The sequence below is a fragment of the Gossypium arboreum genome, chromosome 3 (assembly GCF_025698485.1).
Source record: "Gossypium arboreum isolate Shixiya-1 chromosome 3, ASM2569848v2, whole genome shotgun sequence".
In the NCBI taxonomy this organism is placed as follows: Eukaryota; Viridiplantae; Streptophyta; class Magnoliopsida; order Malvales; family Malvaceae; genus Gossypium; species Gossypium arboreum.
Window position 1 is genome coordinate 83,263,020 of NC_069072.1, and position 10,340 is coordinate 83,273,359.

General features: G+C 41.4%; 2 long non-coding RNA genes across 2 annotated transcripts; both read left to right on the forward strand.

The window, feature by feature from the left end:
• Nucleotides 1-382: 382 nt before the first annotated feature.
• Nucleotides 383-1,513, forward strand: LOC128290163 (uncharacterized). The gene is made up of 2 exons (XR_008279804.1): nucleotides 383-463; nucleotides 1,222-1,513. It is a non-coding gene; the product is annotated as an uncharacterized LOC128290163 (long non-coding RNA).
• A 6,735-nt stretch (nucleotides 1,514-8,248) lies between these two features.
• On the forward strand, nucleotides 8,249-9,374 carry LOC128290204 (uncharacterized). The gene is made up of 2 exons (XR_008279847.1): nucleotides 8,249-8,329; nucleotides 9,083-9,374. It is a non-coding gene; the product is annotated as an uncharacterized LOC128290204 (long non-coding RNA).
• Nucleotides 9,375-10,340: the final 966 nt, after the last annotated feature.

The window sequence follows — 10,340 nt, forward strand, 5'->3', positions numbered from 1 at the left end:
TGCTTGGGATGATGTTTTCGGTTATGTAGTACATGAGAGATGTGTATTGAGCTACAATATGTAATCGTTAGTTAGTAAAATGCATGCTGTTTTGTGTGGTATTAAGTGGATAATCGGCCTCAACATGGACATGCATATTCGGCCACATGAGGGGAAATTGGTGTGCATGCATTCGGTTAGAGGCAAGCATATTGATGCCTATTCTTGGCTTAGAAAATTCGCTAAGAGGAATACTAACTAAGGTGTTGAGTTCGATTCATGATTTTGTACATATGCGACTTTGATGCCTAATGAGTAGATATTTATATATTGGCTAGGCATCTTGAATTCCTCTTCCGATGCTCAAATGATAAAACCAATTTATTTGTTAAATTTAGCTTAAGAAGCTAGAGGTGGAGAATCAAGCAAAGGCAAAGGAAAGATAATCGAGTAGTCGATTGGAAATCGTTTCATCCAATATAAGGTAAGTCATTAAGCATATATTTGGTGTTGATGTAAATGACCATAATATATACACAATTGTGTTTAAATGAATTGATGTGTAAATGGGAATGTATGTGTATGGAATGATGCCATTGTTGAATGTATAAAGGCAGCAAAATGCATAAGGTATTGGTCTCGGCACTAAGTGTGCGGGTATAAATGGACACGGTGACAAGATTGGCACTAAGTGTGCGGGTTTAAAATTGTACAGCACTAAGTGTGCGAGTTTGATTATATAGCACTAAGTGTGCGAGCTGAAAATTATATAGCACTAAGTGTGCGAGCTGAAAATATATAGCACTAAGTGTGCGGATTCACTATATGCTCTTGTATTACAATTGGCACTGAGTGTGCGACATTATCGAGTTAATCCGGACAGCGGATCGGGTAAGTACCTCGAGCTCATGATGAATAGAAAATACGTCCATGCTTGGGGTTGAATTGGTAAGCCTTAAATCTATGTGATGATTGAAATTGTATGGTTGTGCTGGAAAATGAGTTAATGTGTAAAAAATGCTTCGATTATCTTGTTGTGTAGAATATGAAATGTGGATGTATGACTTGGTACGAGATTGGACCGAAAGGTCCGAGGTATTATGGTATAGATTCGATATGGATGAGTACCTAGCCTCGTTTGCTTTGTACATGTTGTAGTGACTTTATTAGTGGATTGATGAATGCTTATGACTTACTGAGTTGTAAACTCACTCGGTGTTTTTTTCTTGTCACCCATTTTAGGTCTCTCGGATTCGTATTGCTTGCGTGATCGGGACCGTCGTTGAAGTCATCACACCGGCTGAAATCTTGTGGTATTGTTTTCGTTGTTGAAGAACATTTGGCATGTATAGGCTATTATATTTTGTCGAATTGTGGGTTGTAAACTTTAAGCCCTGTGAAAATGGCCTATGTGGTCGTCGAGTGGGATGCTAGAACCTATAGCCACGAGTCTTAGAAACTCTAATTTTGATAAGGTGGCCACAATTTGTGTCATGTATGATGGATGATTAAGGCCAAGGAAAGATTCATGAAATTGGCATAGTCTACTGCAGTAACTGTCACGGACAGCAGCAGTGAGATGAGATTGAAAAATCACTAAAAATAGTAGAAGTAGAATTAAATAGTGGGTAAATTATGAAATTGAACCTTGATGAATCTAATTTCATATGGATGAAACGAAACGACCATATGAGCAGTATACTGAGAAATATTAAAGTTCTCGTGAGACAGGGCCAGAACGGTTTCTGGGTCCCCTGACGCGACTTTGAAAATTTACCATAAATTATCCAGAAAGAATTAGGAGTCATGCCTTATATGTACGGATTCCATTTTGAGTCTAGTTTCATTAGAAACAAACGGCACCAGTATTAAAGCCCTGTATAGAGAGATATTCAAGTTGTAACGCGCAAAGGTCAGAGCAGTCGATCCCTGTAACATGGGTGACTTTAACTAATAAACTGTACCAATTGGCCCGACCAAAAATTCTAGAAATAAATCCATGGATGGGTATATGAGTCTAAATTCAGGGAAAATTTACGAAACCAGTTTCCGAGTTTTGAAACTCGAGATATGATTTTTAAGGCGACGGGGACGCAGTTTTCCAGCCTGACTGGTAATGTCAAATTGGTTGGTATCTTGAGAGGGTTTGGCCGTTAACCCTCGTGTCCGACACGGCGTCGGCCACGAGTTAGGGTGTTACAATTTTATTGGTATCAGAGCTATGGTTTAGTCGGTTCTAGGACTACCATAGCGCGTGTGAGTCTAGCTATACATGCCAAATTGTTAGTGCTGAATAATGTGATGACTTGACGGTTGAAATTTTTATTTTAAATAGCAATGGAACCCGGATAGAGACCCTTGGCGGATGACGTTGAAGGTGTAGCGGCTGCTCCGCACAAGGGACACCGCCTGTTGAGCCTCGGTCATCCGCGAATAATCAAAATGAAGGGCGAAACAAGCCTTCTTCACCATGATGAATGAGTGGGTCGCATAATATGCCCGAACCGACCCGGCTGTCCAACCATTTCGAATTTAAATACTCCACCCCAAGAGCCCGTAATGCCATCGATTCTGATCCTGTGAGGCTGAGTAAACCACCGTGGACTTGATTAGGAAGCGTGGGGCCGAGGAGTTTAAGGCCATAGTTACCGACAATGCCGAAAGGGCCGAGTTACGCTTGATAACACCATTAGAGTGTTTGATGAATTGTCATGCACACCGATGAATGTCTTAAGTGTGCTATATCTTTGTTCTTGAGACTCACCTACTATTGGTGGAGGACCTTGATTTCCATAGTCCCAAAGGAACAAGTTACTTGGGATTTCTTTCAAACGAATTTCGAAGAAATATATTAGTCAACGGTTCATTGATCAGAAGCGTAAGGAGTTCTTGGAACTCAAGCAAGGCCGTATGACCGTATCTGAATACGAACATGAGTTCGTAAGACTTAATCGGTAGGCTCGGGAGTGTGTGGCTGATGAGGTTGCGATGTGCAAAAGATTTGAAGAAGGATTGAATGAAGAGTTAAAGTTACTAGTGGGAATTTTGAAGATAAAGGAGTTCGTGACACTAGTCTAACGAGCTCGCAAAGGCGGAAGAACTTGGGAAGGAGAAGAAGAAGGCTGAATTTGAAGCAAGAGATTACCGTAAAAGATCGACGAGTAAAGCTCCGTTCTCGGCTGTAGAGAGGTTCAGGGAGGACACCAGTAAGTCGAGGACGACTGCGGGAATTTCCATTAGAGCCCGACCATTGACGGACTCCCGAGCTACTTCAGTAGCTAGTGTGGGCAATAATCGTCAAGAGAGACCTGAATGCCCCCAATGTGGAAGACGACACCTAGGTGAATGTTGGGGTAAGTCTGTTAATAGGGCCTGTTATGGATGCGGTTCAAGGACCACTTCATTAGAGATTGCAGAGCTAGATGAGAGGAATAAGACGCAAGGTGCAAGACCTAGTGGAACGACGGTGGAGGTAGGCCCCGAGAATCTCTGGAGGTAGGGGTGGTAATCGAGAGGAGCCTCTAATACGGCTGTCCGATCCGAGACCCGTACTCTGCTAGAGCATATGCCATTCGGCATACGAGAGGAGGCATCCTCCCCGACGCTATCATCGGTACTTTTACTCTCTTTGATACTAGTGTGATTGCATTGATTGACCCCGCTCTACTCATTCATATGTATGTGAAACCTTAGCATCCGGTAAGACTCTACCGTTGAGTCTCTCGAGTTCATAATTCGAGTGTCAAACCCTTTGGGTCGACACGTACTCGTTGATAAAGTGTACAAGAGATGCCCCTAATAATTCGAGAATCTGCTTTCCGCCGATCGATGCTTCTACCATTTAATGAATTCGATGTTATTCTTGGTATGGATTGGTGACCGTACATGATGCAATGAGTGGATCGCAAAAGGAAAACCATTGATTTGAGGAGTGCAAATAATGAGGTAGTCCGAGTCGAGTCTCTCGATTTAAAAGGAGCGCCAATGATAATATCTTCTATGACCGCTTCGGAGGTATGTGAAAAAGGGTGTGAAACATACCTTGCGTATGTGTTTGGAAGTAAAGAGACGGAAAGGAAACTCGAATCGGTACCAGTGGTTTGTGAGTATTCGGATGTTTTTCCGAGGAGTTACCGGATTGCCACCGTTCGAGAAGTGGAATTCGACATCGGTTGTACCGGTACTACGCCGATTTCAATAGCCCGTGTCGTATGGCATTAACGGAATTAAAGGAATTGAAGGTTCAATTGCAAGAATTGACGGATAGAGGTTTCGCTCGACCGAGTTTTCTCCATGGGGCGCTTTGTATTGTTTGTGAAGAAGAAGGACGGAACCATGAGGTTGTGCATCGACTATCGTCAACTCAATAAAGTGACGATAAAGAATAAATATCCATTGCCACGAATTGACGATTTGTTTGATCAATTAAAGGGAGCCTCGGTGTTTTCAAAGATAGATTTGAGGTCGGGTACTATCGGTTGAGGGTCCGAGAATCGGACATACCCAAAACCGCTTTTAGAGCGAGGTACGGTCACTCTGAATTCTTGGTGATGCCGTTTGGGCTCACTAATGCCCTGCGGTGTTTATGGATTTAATGAATAGAATTTTCAGGCCATACTTGGATCGGTTCGTAGTTGTATTTATCGATGACATTTTGGTCTATTCGAGAGATGAAACCGAGCATCTTGAACACCGAGGCTAGTGTTGCAAATCTTACGAGATAAGCGATTATCGCAAAGTTCAAGAAATGTGAATTTTGGTTGAAAGAGGTTAGCTTTTGGGGCACGTGGTGTCCGCATCGGTATCGGGTGGACCCGAACAAAATTCGCCATAGTCGATTGGAAACCACCAAGGAATGTTACGAAGTTAGGAGCTTTTTGGGGCTTGCGGTTATTACCGACGATTTGTAAAGGTTTCTCGACGATAGCCACGCCAATGACGGCTTACTCCAAAAGGATGTTAAGTTCGAATGGACGGAGAAATGTCGAAAAGTTTCGATCAACTGAAAGCTTATTTGATGAAGCCCCAATTCTAGTGCAACCCGAATCGGGCAAAGAGTTTGTCATTTATAGTGACGCATCCCTACTTGGGTTGGGTTGCGTCTTGATGCAAGAAGGGCGAGTTGTGGCCTATCGTCGAGGCAATTAAAGCCACATGAGAAAAATTATCCGACCCATGATCTCGAATTGGTGCCATCGTATTCGCCTTAAAGATATGGCGACATTACTTATTTGGTGAGAAGTGCCATGTGTGTTCGGATCACAAAAGTCTCAAATATTTGATGACCCAAAGAGACTTAAATCTGCGACAAAGCGATGGCTCGAGTTGTTAAAAGATTATGAGCTCGTCATTGATTATCACCGGGAAGGGCTAATGTGGTTCGCGGATGCCTTAAGCGAAATCACTATTTGCTTTATGACGATGAATGTACACTTGTCTATCCTACCCGACAATGTGTTAGTAGCTGAATTGAAAGCCAAACCATTATTGATCGTCAAATTCGTGAAGCTCGAGAAAGTCGACGATGAGTTGGTTGCAAACGCGGGATGAGTGTGTTCGAGCGAGGACTCGGAATTTCAAATCGATGATGACGATTGTTTGAGGTTCAAGTCGTCTGTGTGTCCCAAAGAATTCAGAACTTATTCCAATAATTTTGAACGAAGCCCTTTGTAGCCGAATGGCAATCCACCCGGGAGTACGAAGATGTACAACGATTTGAAACGTCGGTTTTGGTGGCATGGTATGAAACAGGACATCTCCGACTTTGTTTGAGATGTTTAATATGTCAACAAGTGAAAGCGGAACATCAAGTGCCTTGAGATTGCTTGACCGATCACGATACCCGAGTGGAAATGGGATCGAGTCACAATGGACTTTGTGTCCGGCCGCCATTGTCGACTAGTAAGAAGGATGCGATTTGGGTTGTTGTTGATAGACCGACTAAGTCGGCTCACTTTATCCCGTGCGTCGGATTTTCATTGGATAAACTAGCGAATTGTACGTTTCTCGATTGTGAGATTACACGGGTACCGATTTCTATTGTGTCGGATAGAGATCCGAGATTTACCTCGCAATTTTGGAAGAAATTTCAAGAAGCTTTGGGTACCAAGTTGCATTTCAGCACCGCCTTTCACCCCCAAACCGATGGTCAATCCGAACGGATAATTCAAATACTCGAGGATATGTTGAGATGTTGTATCCTTGAGTTTAGTGGTTCATGGAACAGTATCGCCTTTGATTGAATTAAGCACAACAATAGCTTTCAATCAAGTATTAAGATGGCGCCTTACGAGGCTTTATACGATCGTAAATGCCGTACCCCATTATTTTGGACTGAACTTAGTGAAGGTAAATTCTTGAGGTTGATTTGGTGAAGGATGCCGAGCAAAAGTTCGAGTGATTCGTGAAAGTTTGAAGGTCGCTACGGATCGCCAAAAGTCGTATCGGATTTGAAAAGGAAAGACATTGAATATCGGGTTGGAGACAAGGTATTTCTCAAAGTTTCACCACGGAAGAAGGTGCTTAGATTTGGCCATAAGGGCAAATTGAGTCCGAGGTTCATCGGTCCGTATGAAGTATCTCGAACGAATTGGGCCAGTAGCGTACCGATTAATTTTACCCCCCTGAGCTCGAAAAGATTCACAACGTTTTCCATGTTTCGATGCTTCGACGATATAGGTTTGACCCGACGCACGTAATTCCTCCATCCGAGGTCGAGGTTCACCTAATTTGAGTTATGAAGAAGAGCGGTTCGCATTCGATGCGTGAAGTAAAAGACCTCTGAAACAAGAAAATCCCATTAGTGAAGGTGTTGTGGCATAAACACGAATTGAAGAAGCCACTTGGGAACTTGAGGACTCTATGAGAGAGCGATACCGAGCCTATTTACGGTAAGATTTTGGGGACGAAAATTTCTTAAGTGGGGAGAGTTGTGACATCCCAAAATTGACCCTAGTCGGGATGTGGTTTCGGGACCACAAAACCGAGGCATAAAAATAATTTATAATTTATTTTGATGCCTATAATATGTGTTAATTCATGTGTGACATTTTGATGTTTTGATTTAGAGTTATAAATGTGAATTTCACTAGAAAGGGCCTAGTAGTAAACATTGAAAGTATGATGGGGAAATGTGGGATGACTAGTTGATAATGCATGCAAAAATAAGGGATTTGCATGTCAAATTTCCCCCCCTAACATGAAGTGGCCGGCCATGACAAGGAATCATGGGCTAAACATGTCATGAAACATGTTTTGTTGGTGCACTAGGGAGAAACAATAAACAAATGAGTATGGGTAATAAAGAAAAAAAAAAATGTGTGTGTGTGTGAAACCCCCCTTGCCGTGCATTGTGGAAGAGAAAAGAAAAATTTTGTTCATCCATTTTCTCTTCTTTGGCCGAAAATACTAAGGAAAAAGGGAGGATTTTTGCTTCATGCTTGGTTTAGAAGAGAACTAGAAGGAGATTTGGCTATACTTGCATCAAGATTAAGGTATGTTTGAGGTTGTGTCATGAGATTCATGCTTGTTTTGGTTGCTAACTTGATGTGCATGTTAGCCATGGTTCAAATCCTTGTTATGCCATGGAAATGGTATTTGGCCAAGGTGGATTTTGTGTTAATGCCATTGCATGTTAAATATGAAGCTTGTTAATGGTGTATGTGATGGGGATTGATGGCTCTTGGACTTTCTTTTTAGTATTTTTGAGTGAGACATTAAGTTCTTTGCTTAATCATGACCAAAATGATGGTGTTGTGATGTATTCGGTCATGGTATATCCACAAGTATGATTCATGCATGTTGCATGGTAGGTAAGATTTGAGCTTTGAATATGTGTTTGCACATGATGAATTGGTATGACATATATACTATTTCAAGGTATATATTTGCTTGGGATGATGTTTTCGGTTATGTAGTACATGAGAGATGTGTATTGAGCTACAATATGTAATCGTTAGTTAGTAAAATGCATGCTGTTTTTGTGTGGTATTAAGTGGATAATCGGCCTCAACATGGACATGCATATTCGCCACATGAGGGGAAATTGGTGTGCATGCATTCGGTTAGAGGCAAGCATATTGATGCCTATTCTTGGCTTAGAAAATTCGCTAAGAGGAATACTAACTAAGGTGTTGAGTTCGATTCATGATTTTGTACATATGCGACTTTGATGCCTAATGAGTAGATATTTATATATTGGCTAGGCATCTTGAATTCCTCTTCCGATGCTCAAATGATAAAACCAATTTATTTGTTAAATTTAGCTTAAGAAGCTAGAGGTGGAGAATCAAGCAAAGGCAAAGGAAAGATAATCGAGTAGTCGATTGGAAATCGTTTCATCCAATATAAGGTAAGTCATTAAGCATATATTTGGTGTTGATGTAAATGACCATAATATATACACAATTGTGTTTAAATGAATTGATGTGTAAATGGGAATGTATGTGTATGGAATGATGCCATTGTTGAATGTATAAAGGCAGCAAAATGCATAAGGTATTGGTCTCGGCACTAAGTGTGCGGGTATAAATGGACACGGTGACAAGATTGGCACTAAGTGTGCGGGTTTAAATTGTACAGCACTAAGTGTGCGAGTTTGATTATATAGCACTAAGTGTGCGAGCTGAAAATTATATAGCACTAAGTGTGCGAGCTGAAAATATATAGCACTAAGTGTGCGGATTCACTATATGCTCTTGTATTACAATTGGCACTGAGTGTGCGACATTATCGAGTTAATCCGGACAGCGGATCGGGTAAGTACCTCGAGCTCATGATGAATAGAAAATACGTCCATGCTTGGGGTTGAATTGGTAAGCCTTAAATCTATGTGATGATTGAAATTGTATGGTTGTGCTGGAAAATGAGTTAATGTGTAAAAATGCTTGATTATCTTGTTGTGTAGAATATGAAATGTGGATGTATGACTTGGTGCGAGATTGGACCGAAAGGTCCGAGGTATTATGGTATAGATTCGATATGGATGAGTACCTAGCCTCGTTTGCTTGTACATGTTGTAGTGACTTTATTAGTGGATTGATGAATGCTTATGACTTACTGAGTTGTAAACTCACTCGGTGTTTTTTCTTGTCACCCATTTTAGGTCTCTCGGATTCGTATTGCTTGCGTGATCGGGACCGTCGTTGAAGTCATCACACCGGCTGAAATCTTGTGGTATTGTTTTCGTTGTTGAAGAACATTTGGCATGTATAGGCTATTATATTTTGTCGAATTGTGGGTTGTAAACTTTAAGCCCTGTGAAAATGGCCTATGTGGTCGTCGAGTGGGATGCTAGAACCTATAGCCACGAGTCTTAGAAACTCTAATTTTGATAAGGTGGCCACAATTTGTGTCATGTATGATGGATGATTAAGGCCAAGGAAAGATTCATGAAATTGGCATAGTCTACTGCAGTAACTGTCACGGACAGCAGCAGTGAGATGAGATTGAAAAATCACTAAAAATAGTAGAAGTAGAATTAAATAGTGGGTAAATTATGAAATTGAACCTTGATGAATCTAATTTCATATGGATGAAACGAAACGACCATATGAGCAGTATACTGAGAAATATTAAAGTTCTCGTGAGACAGGGCCAGAACGGTTTCTGGGTCCCCTGACGCGACTTTGAAAATTTACCATAAATTATCCAGAAAGAATTAGGAGTCATGCCTTATATGTACGGATTCCATTTTGAGTCTAGTTTCATTAGAAACAAACGGCACCAGTATTAAAGCCCTGTATAGAGAGATATTCAAGTTGTAACGCGCAAAGGTCAGAGCAGTCGATCCCTGTAACATGGGTGACTTTAACTAATAAACTGTACCAATTGGCCCGACCAAAAATTCTAGAAATAAATCCATGGATGGGTATATGAGTCTAAATTCAGGGAAAATTTACGAAACCAGTTTCCGAGTTTTGAAACTCGAGATATGATTTTTAAGGCGACGGGGACGCAGTTTTCCAGCCTGACTGGTAATGTCAAATTGGTTGGTATCTTGAGAGGGTTTGGCCGTTAACCCCTCGTGTCCGACACCGGCGTCGGCCACGAGTTAGGGGTGTTACAACGGCCGTGTGGCTCGCATGGCCATGTCCTTAGCCCGTGAACTAATCTAACTTGCTGTTGTAAACAAATTTACGTCACACATAGATATCACCACTCATTCATCCACATATGTAAGCATACACATCCTTGAAATGCATCATCATGGACTTATAATATAGTCAATATACCAACATCAAATGGCCTTACACAACAATGAACTTTCAAATAGCATGGGCCAACATTTTAGGCCAAAACAGTTATGAAACATGCAAAACTAGCCAAGTCCCCTATACATGCCATGACCTTAAGTATAAGAA